The sequence below is a fragment of the Apus apus genome, chromosome 6 (genome assembly GCF_020740795.1).
Source record: "Apus apus isolate bApuApu2 chromosome 6, bApuApu2.pri.cur, whole genome shotgun sequence".
NCBI lineage: Eukaryota > Metazoa > Chordata > Aves > Apodiformes > Apodidae > Apus > Apus apus.
Window position 1 is genome coordinate 5,296,502 of NC_067287.1, and position 13,083 is coordinate 5,309,584.

Below are 13,083 nucleotides of genomic sequence, written 5' to 3' on the forward strand. Positions count from 1 at the left end.
AATTACTGTTCTTCATCCTTCCTGTTCTTGCTGTTCGGCATCTTCTTAAAATGACTTCACGTATGTTATTTTGTGTCTTTTTACTGACATTTTTCTTTTTCTTTTAGAAGTCAGTGTCTGTTACTGTAAAATGGGGTTTTTGCATGCTTTCTGTATACCTCATCTAATGCAGGAAGAGAAAAATCAATGGTGGGTGTGCTTCTCTGTTCACTCCATGTTCTCCCTTTCATAATGTGAGTTCTTTTGATATAAATTCAGGTTATATAACAAATAAGTAACATGCCCCAGCTATCTGCCTGCCATCCTACCAATCTGCCCACCTGTTTATCTGATTACATCCCAGAATAGACAAGATTAATTCCATGTTCTGAAGACCAATGTGGCATCTTGGCCTTCACTTAGGCCTTATAGTTTCCAAAGATTAACATTTGGCCTGCTTGTTTCACAGGGGATGGAGGATAATCAGAATGAAATCTCATAGTTTGGAAGATTTTTAACTTAGCAAAAAGTTTGATAAAATGTAGCTTCATAGAGAGTTAATTGGTGGGTTTCGTTTTGATTTTTTTTAAATTTACATTTATATATCTCTGTTTTTTTGTTATTTGGTGAGGGTGTAGGTTTTAGATTAGAGAGGGTTGTTTTTTTTCCCGTTGCCTTTTCTTTTCAGGTTGTTTTTTGTGTTAAGGACCAAAACAGAGTCAAAGCTTGAGTGTTATTGCTGGCCTACAGAATAAATGTCAGTGAGCTCATGTGCACTGAGGGACTTGTTCTCCTGAGATGTTATCTGTGTTCAGCAGTTCACTGAAGCTCCACATAAGACCGATTACAGTCAGATCTGACAGTTATTTGAATCCATGTGCATGTCAACAACTGTCCTCAGATTGAGAGTGATGGAGAGATCTCTAGCTATATGCAAACAGATGTCAAGTCACTCAAGCAGTCTTCCCAGTTGGCGAATGTAGATAAGTTGTAAATCACTTTAGGTCAACGGAAAAAACACTTGTCAGAGGGCACAGGGAGAGCTAGGTGAAAAAGTGAGGTAGCAGCTGGAAAAGCAGCTTGTAAAAGCCTCAGTTCCTTCAAAGCATCAATAACTGTAAAAGCATTTGGATTTTCTACTTTAATTAATGCAGCTGCTTGCTGCTGCAACCTTCAAACAATGCAACCTTCAAACAAGCAGTCTGGCTTTAGAAATTTTCATCTAAAGGATTGAAATAGTGGTTACAGCTTTGTCACCAGAAAAAAAAAAAAAGTTTAAAGGGTGGCATTTTTGGCTGAAGAGGAGACACTTAGAAGAACCAAAAGTGATGATCTGCTTCTGTAACATGCAGTTCACTGTTGAGTTCCATAGTGAATATGGTCCAACTTTGCCACGGTCAGGGGATGTCTGAGATTGCATTCACTTCCCATCATCACCGCAGTACTGGATTTTGGTCCTGTTGAGGTTGTGTAGGATGAAAAAGAACAGTAGTCATAGTGCCTGCAAAATTGTGTGCAGGAGTGGGAGTTAACTACCTGCAGCTTTCTTCTGGGAAGCTGTTAGAAGACATAACGAGAATTAAGATATGTGGTTGCCAGCTCTGTGAGTGCACACCTGTGACTGTGCCTTTAACTTTCAAACAGTCTTTGATAAGAGAACTGTCCTTCCATAAAACTTGGAGGGTGGTAGCGGGGGAGAACCCACGTAATTTTCAAAACTTCGAAAAGTACCCCTCTTTTTATGAGACAGTTTTGCAAGTTCAGTGCAGACATAAAATCAATTTCTCCCAATTGAAAACTGTTTTTCTTTTCACTGAATTGTAACGGGTGCATGACATGCTGGGTCAGGGGGTGGAGTTGTCTGTCAAGGCTGAAATAACTCTGGCTTCAACACTTGTTCCTTGTCAAAAAGTTGCCTACCTGGTGGCACCAGCTGCAGTTCATTTGAGAAGCGATGGAAGGTAGCAGAAGGTTGCAAGACTTTATGAAAATGGATTACTTGTTTTCTTCAGTTCACATGCATACTGTATTTAAATTGCAAAGTAGTCTGTTAAAAGAGAATGATTTCCTGCAAATGGAGGTAAACGTGGTTTTAAACCGGGAAAGACTTTGCAGTGTAAAAAAACCAAACCAACAACAGAGCCAAGGCATGAATGTGGCAGTAACAACCAAGTCTCTTTCTGTAAGTATTTCTCTGTCTATTATGGCATGCATCCAGCACAAACCAGATGGTGTCTGAAATGCTGAACAATTCAAGCTGCAGGCTGAAGAAGTCTCAGCTTGCCCGTTAAAAACAAAGCAAAACAAAATTAATTTATTTACTGATATTTCTGATGGTGTCTGAGAGCTAAGGTAATGGACAGTGCAGGCACTTGGGGTATAGTCTCCAAAATATGAACTGGCACAAGTCAGTCATGTTATGTTAGGAGTTCTGTGGTCCTGTTGCAATATATAGACTTGGTGAACAGGAGATGCAGAATGTTGAAACAGACACACTGTGTGCACAGGAGCAGTTCAAATTAAATGTTACTGAGAAAGTTAGGATATCAGTGAGCACAGAATGATGCAGTGGCTTAGTGTTCCTCAAAGATGTGGAAACTTCAAGTTCACATGTTTCTTCTGCTCCAGTTGTGAAATCTCAGTACATGGCAACATTCTGGGGATCATTTTCAGAAAAGACAAACAATTTCGTTCTTCCTATTGCATTTCTATTTGGAAAGGTAAAAAATGTAACAAGACAGCTAAATAAGATTAGCAGTAGAAAAACTGGGAAAATTCTCAATTAAAAAAAATATATAAACCTCCATACATAATGAAAATGGGTTATTCAAAAGTCTTCTTATATCTTGCAACAAAAATCTTCTTTGCTTTTCCTGAGATCTGTTGGGAAATGTACTTTTCTAGAAGATAAAAGTTGGTTAAATGTACTGTCTCTCTGGAATTTCTATGGCACAGGGACTAACAGAGGCTGAAGAAAGCATACATGCAAAGAAGAGAAGGAGGAAATCTTGGTGGTAAATAGTTTTAGGTATGAGATGAAATTGGAAGTCTGAAGGGAAAAAAAAAGATTGCTATTAATAGCATGTGGCTGAGGGAGGAAGACCGAAATGCTGTTGTTGTAAAGAGGCATCAAGAGGGGAAAATGTATTTAGTTAACATGTAGATTTATTTCTTCAGCTATAAAAGGAGACTAATTGTGTAATTTGCAGTTTGTGTTTAGAAAGGGAAGAGATTTACTGTCAACTCAAAGTCATGCTATGAAATAGCCATGCAGTAGCTAAATTGGCAGTTCTGCAGAATAGGCCAAGCATGAATTCCATCACCCCTACAGCACACTTGCTCTGAAGGGAAAGCTTGCTGCACGCCGCCCAAAAACTGGGTAAAAGACAAACAGTGTAACAGGGAAGAGGATGTTCATTAGAGCAGTTAGTCATCAAATAATGTAACGCCTCTGAAAAGGAAGCTGAATGAGGAACAAAATGCTGTGCCTGTGTGAAAATCCACTTGCTAAACCGGTTAAAATCCTGGCAGGGGAAGTAGAGAATTTCAGTAATCTGATAAACTGTTTTTATGATGTAAAATTGAAACTTTGAATAATTCTTTGAGAACAAGGGATTTTTGGAAACTCAGAATGTCTCAGGCTGTATCTAAAATAAAGTTTCTGCCTTTAGATGCCTAAGTCTATGGACTTCTTAGGTCAAAAACCATGGCAGTGTCTCTAAGAGTTTAACTGGGAACTAAGGGAGATACTGTAGACATCTGATTGAAAATCTCCCAGGTAATTGTTGTTTGTGTCTGCACACCAGCAAATATACCAGGGAAGTAATGTGAGCACTAATGAGGTTTTGGAAATTTTATGGAGCTCTACAAATCTTCCCCTTGTTTATTTTTCTACATATAAAGGTGCCTTCATGACATAGAATTAAGTATCTATCTATCTGTAGATATACAAATACATTTATTGCATATATAGAGAGATATGTAAGACTTCTTTTTTCATCTCACTTAAAGAAGTGATTTTCTTACTGACTAACCAAATCCTTCCAGCAAACATTGTAAGTCTTTAGAAGTGCACAAAAAAAAGTAGCAAATGCTGATCTTGAGTTTTTTATATCGTAGTTTTCTTCCCTTGTTTGCTGCATGAATCTGGTACCTAATTTGTTGTGTCTGATCCTGGGTTATACTTCCAATATTACTTCGACTCTGCAGATACGTTTTTATTAACACCATTTATTATTTTAATTTTATCTTTAATATCTGTGCTTACTGATGGATTCTGTAGCTACTCTGTAGGCAGTGTGAGGGGGAGAAACTTTTTAGAGGACTATTCACCTGATCCACTGCCTGAAGTGAGGAGCCTCACAACTCTTGGTTTATGAAAGTAAATGGGAAAAGCTCTTCTGTTTAAAATAAAGTCCTTGAAATTTATTTGGATACCGGGTCATAGGCTGGGAGTTTCACTTGTTATTGTTCTTCTGATAATAGAGAATTGCCCTGGAGCAAACCTGATGCAGGCAAAGTAGAGGAACAAACTTCCAAAGAATAGATCTGAAAATTAGGCAATGCGTTTGCTAGGAAAAATGGGGCCAAGATTTTCACATTGCAATCTCAGCTTCAATCTAGTTATTTTAATGTGTAAATGGGGTAAAACCAGTGAATGTAAGAGAAAGGGATGTGAACAGCAGAAAATGAGTCAGGACTAAAGAAGCACTTAAAAGTGGTATTTTATTTTTTAAAATAAAAAAAAAACACCAAAGAACAACAGGAGGCAGAGATAACAAAAGATGGGAGAAAGGTCCCCCAAACAGCATATTGATTTTTTTTTTTCTCACCATAAAAGCACCCACAGAACAATAGCAGAGGTAGAGGGAAACATCACTCTTCAAGTATTTGTTATAGTTAAGAGGTCCAGAGGCTGAGACCATTCTTCATGGCGTGGGCTTCTCTTTTTTAATCATCTCTATCATGGGAAAAAGCAAAAAGCTTCTGTGAGAAAGAGCAAGAATAAAAGTTACATTTAAAATATTTCCCTCCAATTCCACTGTTTACTTATACTCTGTAATTGAGATGTGGAGGTCAGAGATCAGGAAAAAAAGAAATTTCTTACATTCTTTTAAAACTGAAATAAATTTCAATAGCACAAGGATGAAACATCATTTTTGAAACAGCAAAATGAGGATAAAAAGTTGTCTCAGCTACTGATCTTCTTAACATTTTCTTGGGTTTAGAAGAGCATCAAAGTGTTCTCACACAAAATGGGCAAATCCACTGCCACAAATTGGCAGTAAAACAATCACTATTGGTTTGGGTCTTTTAGTCAGAGAACAAATGCAGGTTTCACTACAGAAAGGTTCCAACTTTTTTTTTTTTTCTTTTTTATAGAAGAACAGCAAGGCAAAAATGGGTAATTTGGCACAACACTGGATCCCTACAGCCTTTGTACTAAAATATTATACACCTTCCAGCAGTGCACTGCTGTGGAGTATTTGTGCAGCAAAGGGACAGCTCTCAAAAAGACTGTGATAATGTACCTACTTCCATGTTTTTTTCTACTAGAACTCAGAAGACAATGCAAATTCTTCTGTCTTCTAGCAACTCGCAGCTAAGTTTCCAGCAATTTAGTCCTTTGGCTAGGAAATAAACAATATTCAGTTTCCTCTTTGCCTCAGGGATGCAAGAACCAGCATTTGTGTAGCAGCAGCACTGAAGGCCTAGGTTGATCCCATGTGGAGTTAATGATGAAGCAAATTAATTTAAATTCATTTAAAGTTTGTGGCAGCTGAGCTAGCATCTCTACCATGACACCTCAGTGTGCTATGCAAAAACCTCCATTTTGAGCTATCCCAGGTGTTTCTGCATAATGCAGTTTGGGAGTGAAAATGGCTGTCACTTACAGCTTAGTGGACTTTTCCAATTTCAACATTTAATTTAGTTGTTCAATTTTCACCTAATTTTACTCTGTATGCCTTCCATGCTCTGGATCTATACCTAGAGCTTTTGAAGTTGTAGGAGGTGGTGAAGAGAGACAAAAATGTTTGCAAAATGTTCTTAAAGCAAAGTATCAGTGGACACCATTGAAGGCTTTACTTGGGAGGAAAATTAGAAACATTGAGGTGTAAGAAAAAGAGAATTTAAACAACTATGAATGTGCAATAACTAAGATCACATCTTGTTCTTGTGGAAGTTGCTGAAGGTTAATAGGTTAATAGCAGTTGAGCATGGATGTAAGCCAGGCAATGGTAAGGAAAGGAACACAATTATGTCACTTTTTAGGTGCTAACCCAGAAGTATAGACTACACAGAAAAACTATTGATATTAGTAGGATAATGTTGTCTATGCAGCAGTCTGTAAATGGAGTCTTTTAAGTATATATGTCCTAAAAGTCCTTAGGAATGTATTCAGGTAAGATATGAATATTATATTTTTTTCTCTCTGAGCTGCTTTCATTAGAATGAAGTGACTTTTGTCCTTCACCAAATGTCATAGCATAGTAGATAGGTTCAGTACCACAAAAGGAATTTATTTATATTATATTCAAGTAAATGAACCACTTATCCTATAAACTGACTGTAAATAATTCTGGTAGCATTCAAACTCACTCTTGTATCTTCTATAGTTATCACATATATACTTTCTGTCATTATTTAGTCAACCTTTAGCAGTTTTGTGTTTGTTTGTTTGTTTTTTTTAAAGAAGCACCAGTACCCCAACAGTATGTTATATGCTGTCACTTTCCTGGAAAGTTTCTGCTGTTGATTTAAGGTGAACAATGTCCCTACTCAAAAAATACTTAAATTGCAGCATGTATTCAGAGCTGCAGTAAGCCTCTCCATTTTTTAGGTACTACTTATTCTCATGAAGAATTACTGAACACTGATTCATTTAGGAACCACATCATAAAGTTTTTGGGTTTGTTTTTTTGGTCTTTTTGTTTGTTTGTTTGTTTTTTAAATATATATATAGGATAGAAAAAAATCAGTTTGATGTCATTAGTGTCACCTTTGTTCCTGAAGGGCAGATTTCTGTGCCAATTAATATAAAGCTCAGTATGGAATTGGAAGTAAAATATCAAGAAAATTAATACATACAAAATTGGCCCAGGACAATATTGCTATGGATAAAGCAATGGGAAGGATAGTATTTCTCAACACTTGGTAAAGGATTTTTGGGGTTTTTTTTAATCATTGTGAAGTTACAGGAACTATTGTAAGCTTTTCTTGTCTAATTCTGAAAAGATGTGTTCATAGATCTGTACAAGAACTTCTCATGGTTTGCTAAATTTAGATCCAGTATTAAATAATGTTTTTTTTTCTATATTGTTTTCCTGAAACTATTGAGCCACAAGGTATTAGCAGAAGACAATAAAAAAGTTCTAGGCAGAAACTCCACTTGTACTTTGACAGAATAGGATGTTCTAAAGTTTAGTTTGTTATATATAAAGCTAGCATAATATACATTCTGTTTATAAACCGTTTTGACACTTTCTTGGGTTTGACTTTGGACAGCATTACAACTATTCAACTGAATACATTTTTAAATCTTGATTCTTGACAGTCAAAGCCCAATACTGAGGCAAATTAGCTTAGCAGCTGTCTTAAGTGCAGCTCAGCACACTCAGTTGTGATGAACTGGAGATCTTTTCACTACTTGTCCTATTGTGAAAAAGATTATATACAGTTTCAAGAAACTGGTTTTATGACTGTTAAAAATATAAGCATATCTTCATTTCTCTTCAACACACTAATTTTACCTAATTAGTTTATCACTGTAAACTTCTAGTACAGATACATAAAACTTTTCCAAAAATAGTATGCACAGGTGTGTTTTATGTGTTGTTTTCATTCTGAACAGATTATAAATCTAGGATCTTCATAATAGCTTGGATCCATTGAAGGATATTGTTATATAAAACAATAAGTGTTTTTTTGGGTTTTTTTCCCCCTCATTTTGGAGTACAATTTTTACAGACTATTCTGTGACACACCTCTCTGCTAGACCCTGATGAGTGCCAATAAAAGCTAAGTTATTTAGTTAAGCACTGTTTCAAGCTCCTCTTGATGGAAGTGATTTATTTCTGTAGTCACAAATGATGAACCTCATGGCTTGACATTATAGAGATGAGAAATCATAGTTTGGGTGGAAGGGACCTTCAGTGGTCATGCAGTCTGAACCCCCTGCAGTAAGCAGAGACATCTTCAACTAGATCAGGTTCTCAGAGCCCCATCCAATCTGGCCTTGAATGGTTCCAGGGGTGGGACGTACAATTATGAAGTACAAGATGAAGTACAAAACCCAAATACTTCTTTCTTCATTTAAGCTCCTTCTTGGGTATAGGTGACTTTCTTCTCTCTGTGCAGTGCCTCCTCACAGCATACCTTGCCAGGTGGGAAAGTCTCAAGCAGGTTGCACTTCAGACTTAAACCAGGTGCTCTTGCATCCTAGTGATCATTCACATTTCAGCATGGTAGGTTTTGGTCAGACCTCATATTGCAGCTGTGTCTTTTCTGCAGTTTTATGGTATTCTTGTGTTTAGAATGAATGCTGCCAGATATGGTAAAAGATGAAAAGCTGAACAGATTTTGGGTTAATGTCTCTCACGTTCAGTAGGCTTTTCGTTTGAGGATTTTTTTTTTTCATTTAAGGTTATTTAATTTTGTAGCTGGTAAATGTGGGAAAGTAATTTTCTCTCTGAATGATAGTACCTATCATACTGCAAAGCTTTTAAGAAGGCTCTGAGAACTACTAGTTTAACATTTTCTGGAAGCCATACAGGTTCTTTTTACCACCTGTTCCAGTGTTTTGGTCATAGGAGTTTTGTTTCACCTTTTTTCTTTCTAAGGAAGACAAGACGTGGATAGGTTGGGAGAGGTAGAAACTCTACTTTGATACACAGTGCAACATATGTTACTTTTTGTCTGAAATTAAAGGCATTCCAGGTCAGTTTATCAGTTTATAGTCACAGACCAGTACTGAATCATATGGGACCCTTGGTGTCTGTACAATGTGAAGCTGTAATTTTTCCATTTTTGACACAGTGTATACTCCAACAAACTAGATCAAATCTTTTCTAGTGTTAAATTTTGTACTTAGAAGAGTTAAAACTCGTTCTCATCAAGAAGAAGAAGAAGAAACAAGGCACTCAATTTATTTTCATTTCTTGTAATTTCAGTTTATGTGTCTGTGTACAAAATAAAAATGAATAGCTTTGTGATTGCAAACTACCTAGCTCAGTTTAAAAATGCATGAGATGTATTTCTAAGTTACTGCAGCAAGGCTGAATTAAACACATAAGATAATATTTAAAATTAATAAGTAATTCAGATATAATATCTTAAAAAAAAAAACAACACAACAAAGCTCAAATACTTAGGAAGTGTTTTCCCTCTAAGCTTAATGTTCATGTAAGTATAGAACACAGTTATGCATTTCAATGGTAAATTTCTTCCTCAATCATAAATAAAACATGTACGTTGTTACTAATGTCATCTACCAAGAAGTTTTAATGTATTGCAAATGAGATGGAAACTTCATCTTTTGCTGTTTAAAATATGAAGTTAAGGTATCAGTGTATGCTCTAGTCCTTTCTTGTTTTTTAAACTCTTGTGTTTGATGTTATAATTCTCATCCAACCCTCTGAAATGTCAAATTATTTGGGACTCAGGAACTATTTTGAGGTCTGAATTTGAGCTTTACTGATGCAAACATGAACTTAGTAAATTCACTCTCAATCTGTAGGCATTTCTGAGTTGCATGTGGGTGCATAAATGTTGAAAAAGATGTGGGCTATAGGGGGATTGCATCAACATTTCCACAGCTTGTTACAGATATGATCCAGTAAATAACTCCTTCCATTCCCTTATTTTAATAGAATTTCTCCAGTATAATGAAGAGCCAAGCTGGAGCACGATATATAGATATATATAGATGGATGATGTGTGCAAATATAGTCAAACATTTTTATAATGTCTAATGGAGCTAGTCTGCTGCAGAGATTTGTATCTGTGCTGTATCCAGCCCTTCCATCCCACCACTACATTGCTCTACAAGGATCATCTACGTGCATTTTTTCACTGACTTTATACACTTTGGATATATAACTATCTATAACATAAGCTTTGATGTGTTGCAATATTGCTGCTCTTACGTACTTTAATTGTGTAAGTAATTAACACTTCTTTTGTTCACCTCATTGCTATTTTTCTCAAACTGAGACTATTAGCAGCCCATTCTGTATTGTGCAGAGACATAAAACAGTTGACACCAGGCAGCCTTGAGTTGTGTGACGCTAATTAAGTAAAAATCTCCAAATTAAAAACAGATTCCTTATAACTGATTAGGAATGATCATCTACGTGAGACAATATCCATTTTTTACTTCATTGATTATAAAGTATTGCTTTGGTGTGTTGTAGTAAACCACACAAAAAAATAAAATTCCAGTAACAAAGCCTTTCTGTCTCTGCAAGTAAAAAGATATGCTATTTTTACTTCCTGAAAACAGTGGGGTTTTTTCACCTTTTCATGCAGTTTTCATTGAGAAATGTTTGTGAATCCATTCTCCAAAAACAACTAGGGAATATAAATTTGCAATGGTTTTGTTAATGTATAGATACATTCACAGACCTTCCTTTATATCCTGTTACATTCTACATGCAAGATCTTAATAAAACTGTGGTTTAGCTTTTTAATTTTTAGGGACTGTAGCAAAGAACATAAATTCTCTCTCACTTGTCTGTCTGGTCAGTTTTACTGCACAAGTTGAAGCTGCAGTTGTTGAGCAAGTATATAAAAATACTAAAATGCATCGACTTGTAACTACTGTGCTGGGCAGTGGTGATGGATGATTCTAATGGTGAAAATTATTTTACTGCTGTTTTTAATTAAACACCAGTGGCACACTGAGTTTTGCAAGACAAGACAGAGACTTGATTTTTAAGAATAGCTCATTCATTGAGTGTCCTGTGTGGGTTCTTCATCCTTCTTCCAAACACCAACCTGTTTTCTTTACAACTTGTTATTTTTATCACTATTTTATAACTTCCAAGAGGGATTTTTTGATAGGTTGTGTGAGATAATGGATATTATTCCATACTATGCTACATTTTTCCATTTATGGTAAATTTAAATCAAAATTTTAAGTGTGCAATTCTAGAATAATTAAGAAAAATCATAGGGTTAAAAACTGCAAGATCCATTTCTAATACTTATATTTACAACTCTAGGGCATTATAGAATGGGCAATGGGAATCTGTGATTTACCATATTAGCATGCTAGGTCATATGTGGGACTTTTAAGGCAGTATAGATATATATGCATGTATTCGTAGAGTCCATAAAACAAAGATAGTTATTAAGTCTGAGGCAATAAAAGTCAGATAATGTGTACAGAAAAAATGAGTTCACCAGCATCTAATGAAACAGTATAGAAAACAGAAGGGTTTTTTTAAATTTTATTTAAGTAATAGGCAAAAATATAGAGATTTACCTTAACTTTAGTAAAGGCTAGAATTTTATCATAGAATCGTTAAGGTTGGATGGGACCTTAAAGATCATCAAGTTCCAACCCCCCTGCTATGAGCAGGGACACCTCCCACTAGACCAGGCTGGACAAAACCCCATCCAACCTGGCCTTGAACACCTCCAGGAAGGGGGCAGCCACAACCTCCCTGGACAGCCTATTCCATTGCCTCACTGGTAAAGAATTTCTTCCTGATATCTAACCTAAATCTCCCCTCTCTCAGTTTAAAACCATTACCCCTTGTCCTATCACTGCCCTCTCTGGTGAAAAGCCCCTCCCCAGCTTTCCTGTAGCCCCTTCAGGCACTGGAAGGCCACCATAAGGTCTCCCTGGAGCCTTCTCTTTTCCAGACTGAACAGCCCCAACTCTCAGCCTGGAGCTGGTCCAGCCCTTTGATCATCTTGGTGGCCCTTCTCTGGACCCTCTCCAACAGGTCTTTATCTTTCTTGTGCTGAGGGCCGCAGAACTGCACACATCACTGCAGGTGGGGTCTGACCAGAGTAGAGGGGCAGAATCACCTCCCTGGCCCTGCTGGCCACACTTCTGATGCAGCCCAGGTTGCAGTTGGCTCTCTGTTTTCCTGTAATCTGTTCTACAGGGATGAAAATGTCTTGTGATACATCAAGTTCTCTGTTGCTGTTTTGCATAAAGATGCAGCCCTAATGGTATCAATACAGACATTTCCACTGACATACAAAAAATGCAAGCATGGGGAAAAAATAACATTAAAACATATTTCTTTGTCAGTTCCTGTATCAGCTTAAGTATCTGCATGACCCTCTCCCCTAAACTAATTTTCATTCTGATGCAGTGTGGCAGTCTTTAAGCCCTATATATTTATTAACTGCTTTATTACATTCATCTCCTAACCCAATGTACGAGAAGAATATTGCAACACTCTGGGCATCTCCTGTCTTGATTGTTCTCCCCTTCCCTTTGCTTTCACCACTGTTTGCTCTTTGTTTTTGTTTGTTTCGTTGTTGTTATTGGTTTGGTTGTTTTTTGTTGTTTGTTTGTTTGGGGTTTTTTGTTTGGTTTTGGTTTATTGTGTGTGGGGGGGGGTTGTTTGTTTTTTGGTTTGGTTTCCATTTTCTTTGTTTTTCTGTAACTAGAGAGGCTACAAACAGTTGATGGGCAGGTAATTTTGATACTCCCTTTGAGGACATTGGTGTCAGGAAGTGTTTAAATTTCAAGGTGTTCAGTGAAAAATCACTCCAGCCTTCTACAACTGTTACATTAGACAAGGTTTGGCTGAGGAGAGGTATTCTTGTCTCCCTTTTAACCAGGTGAATTTTCTATTTGAGCTTATTTTTGGATGCAACTTCATTTAAGATTTGAGAAGGATTCTGCTATTAAGAGCTGATTTTAGTATTATTGATCTGATCAGCTGCATGGCTTGTACAGCTTTAGCATATAGAATTATCAGGCAAAAGCTACTTTTAGTTCAGGTCCCAATTCTGGTGGTTGTTGCTCTTGAGCTGCTTGCCCAAAGAGCTGTATTTTCACTCCAGCCCCATCCCAGCCCATGGATGCCTAGAGGGATTTTTGAATAATGTTCCAAAGCTGAGCTGTTTTAGAAAGATTCC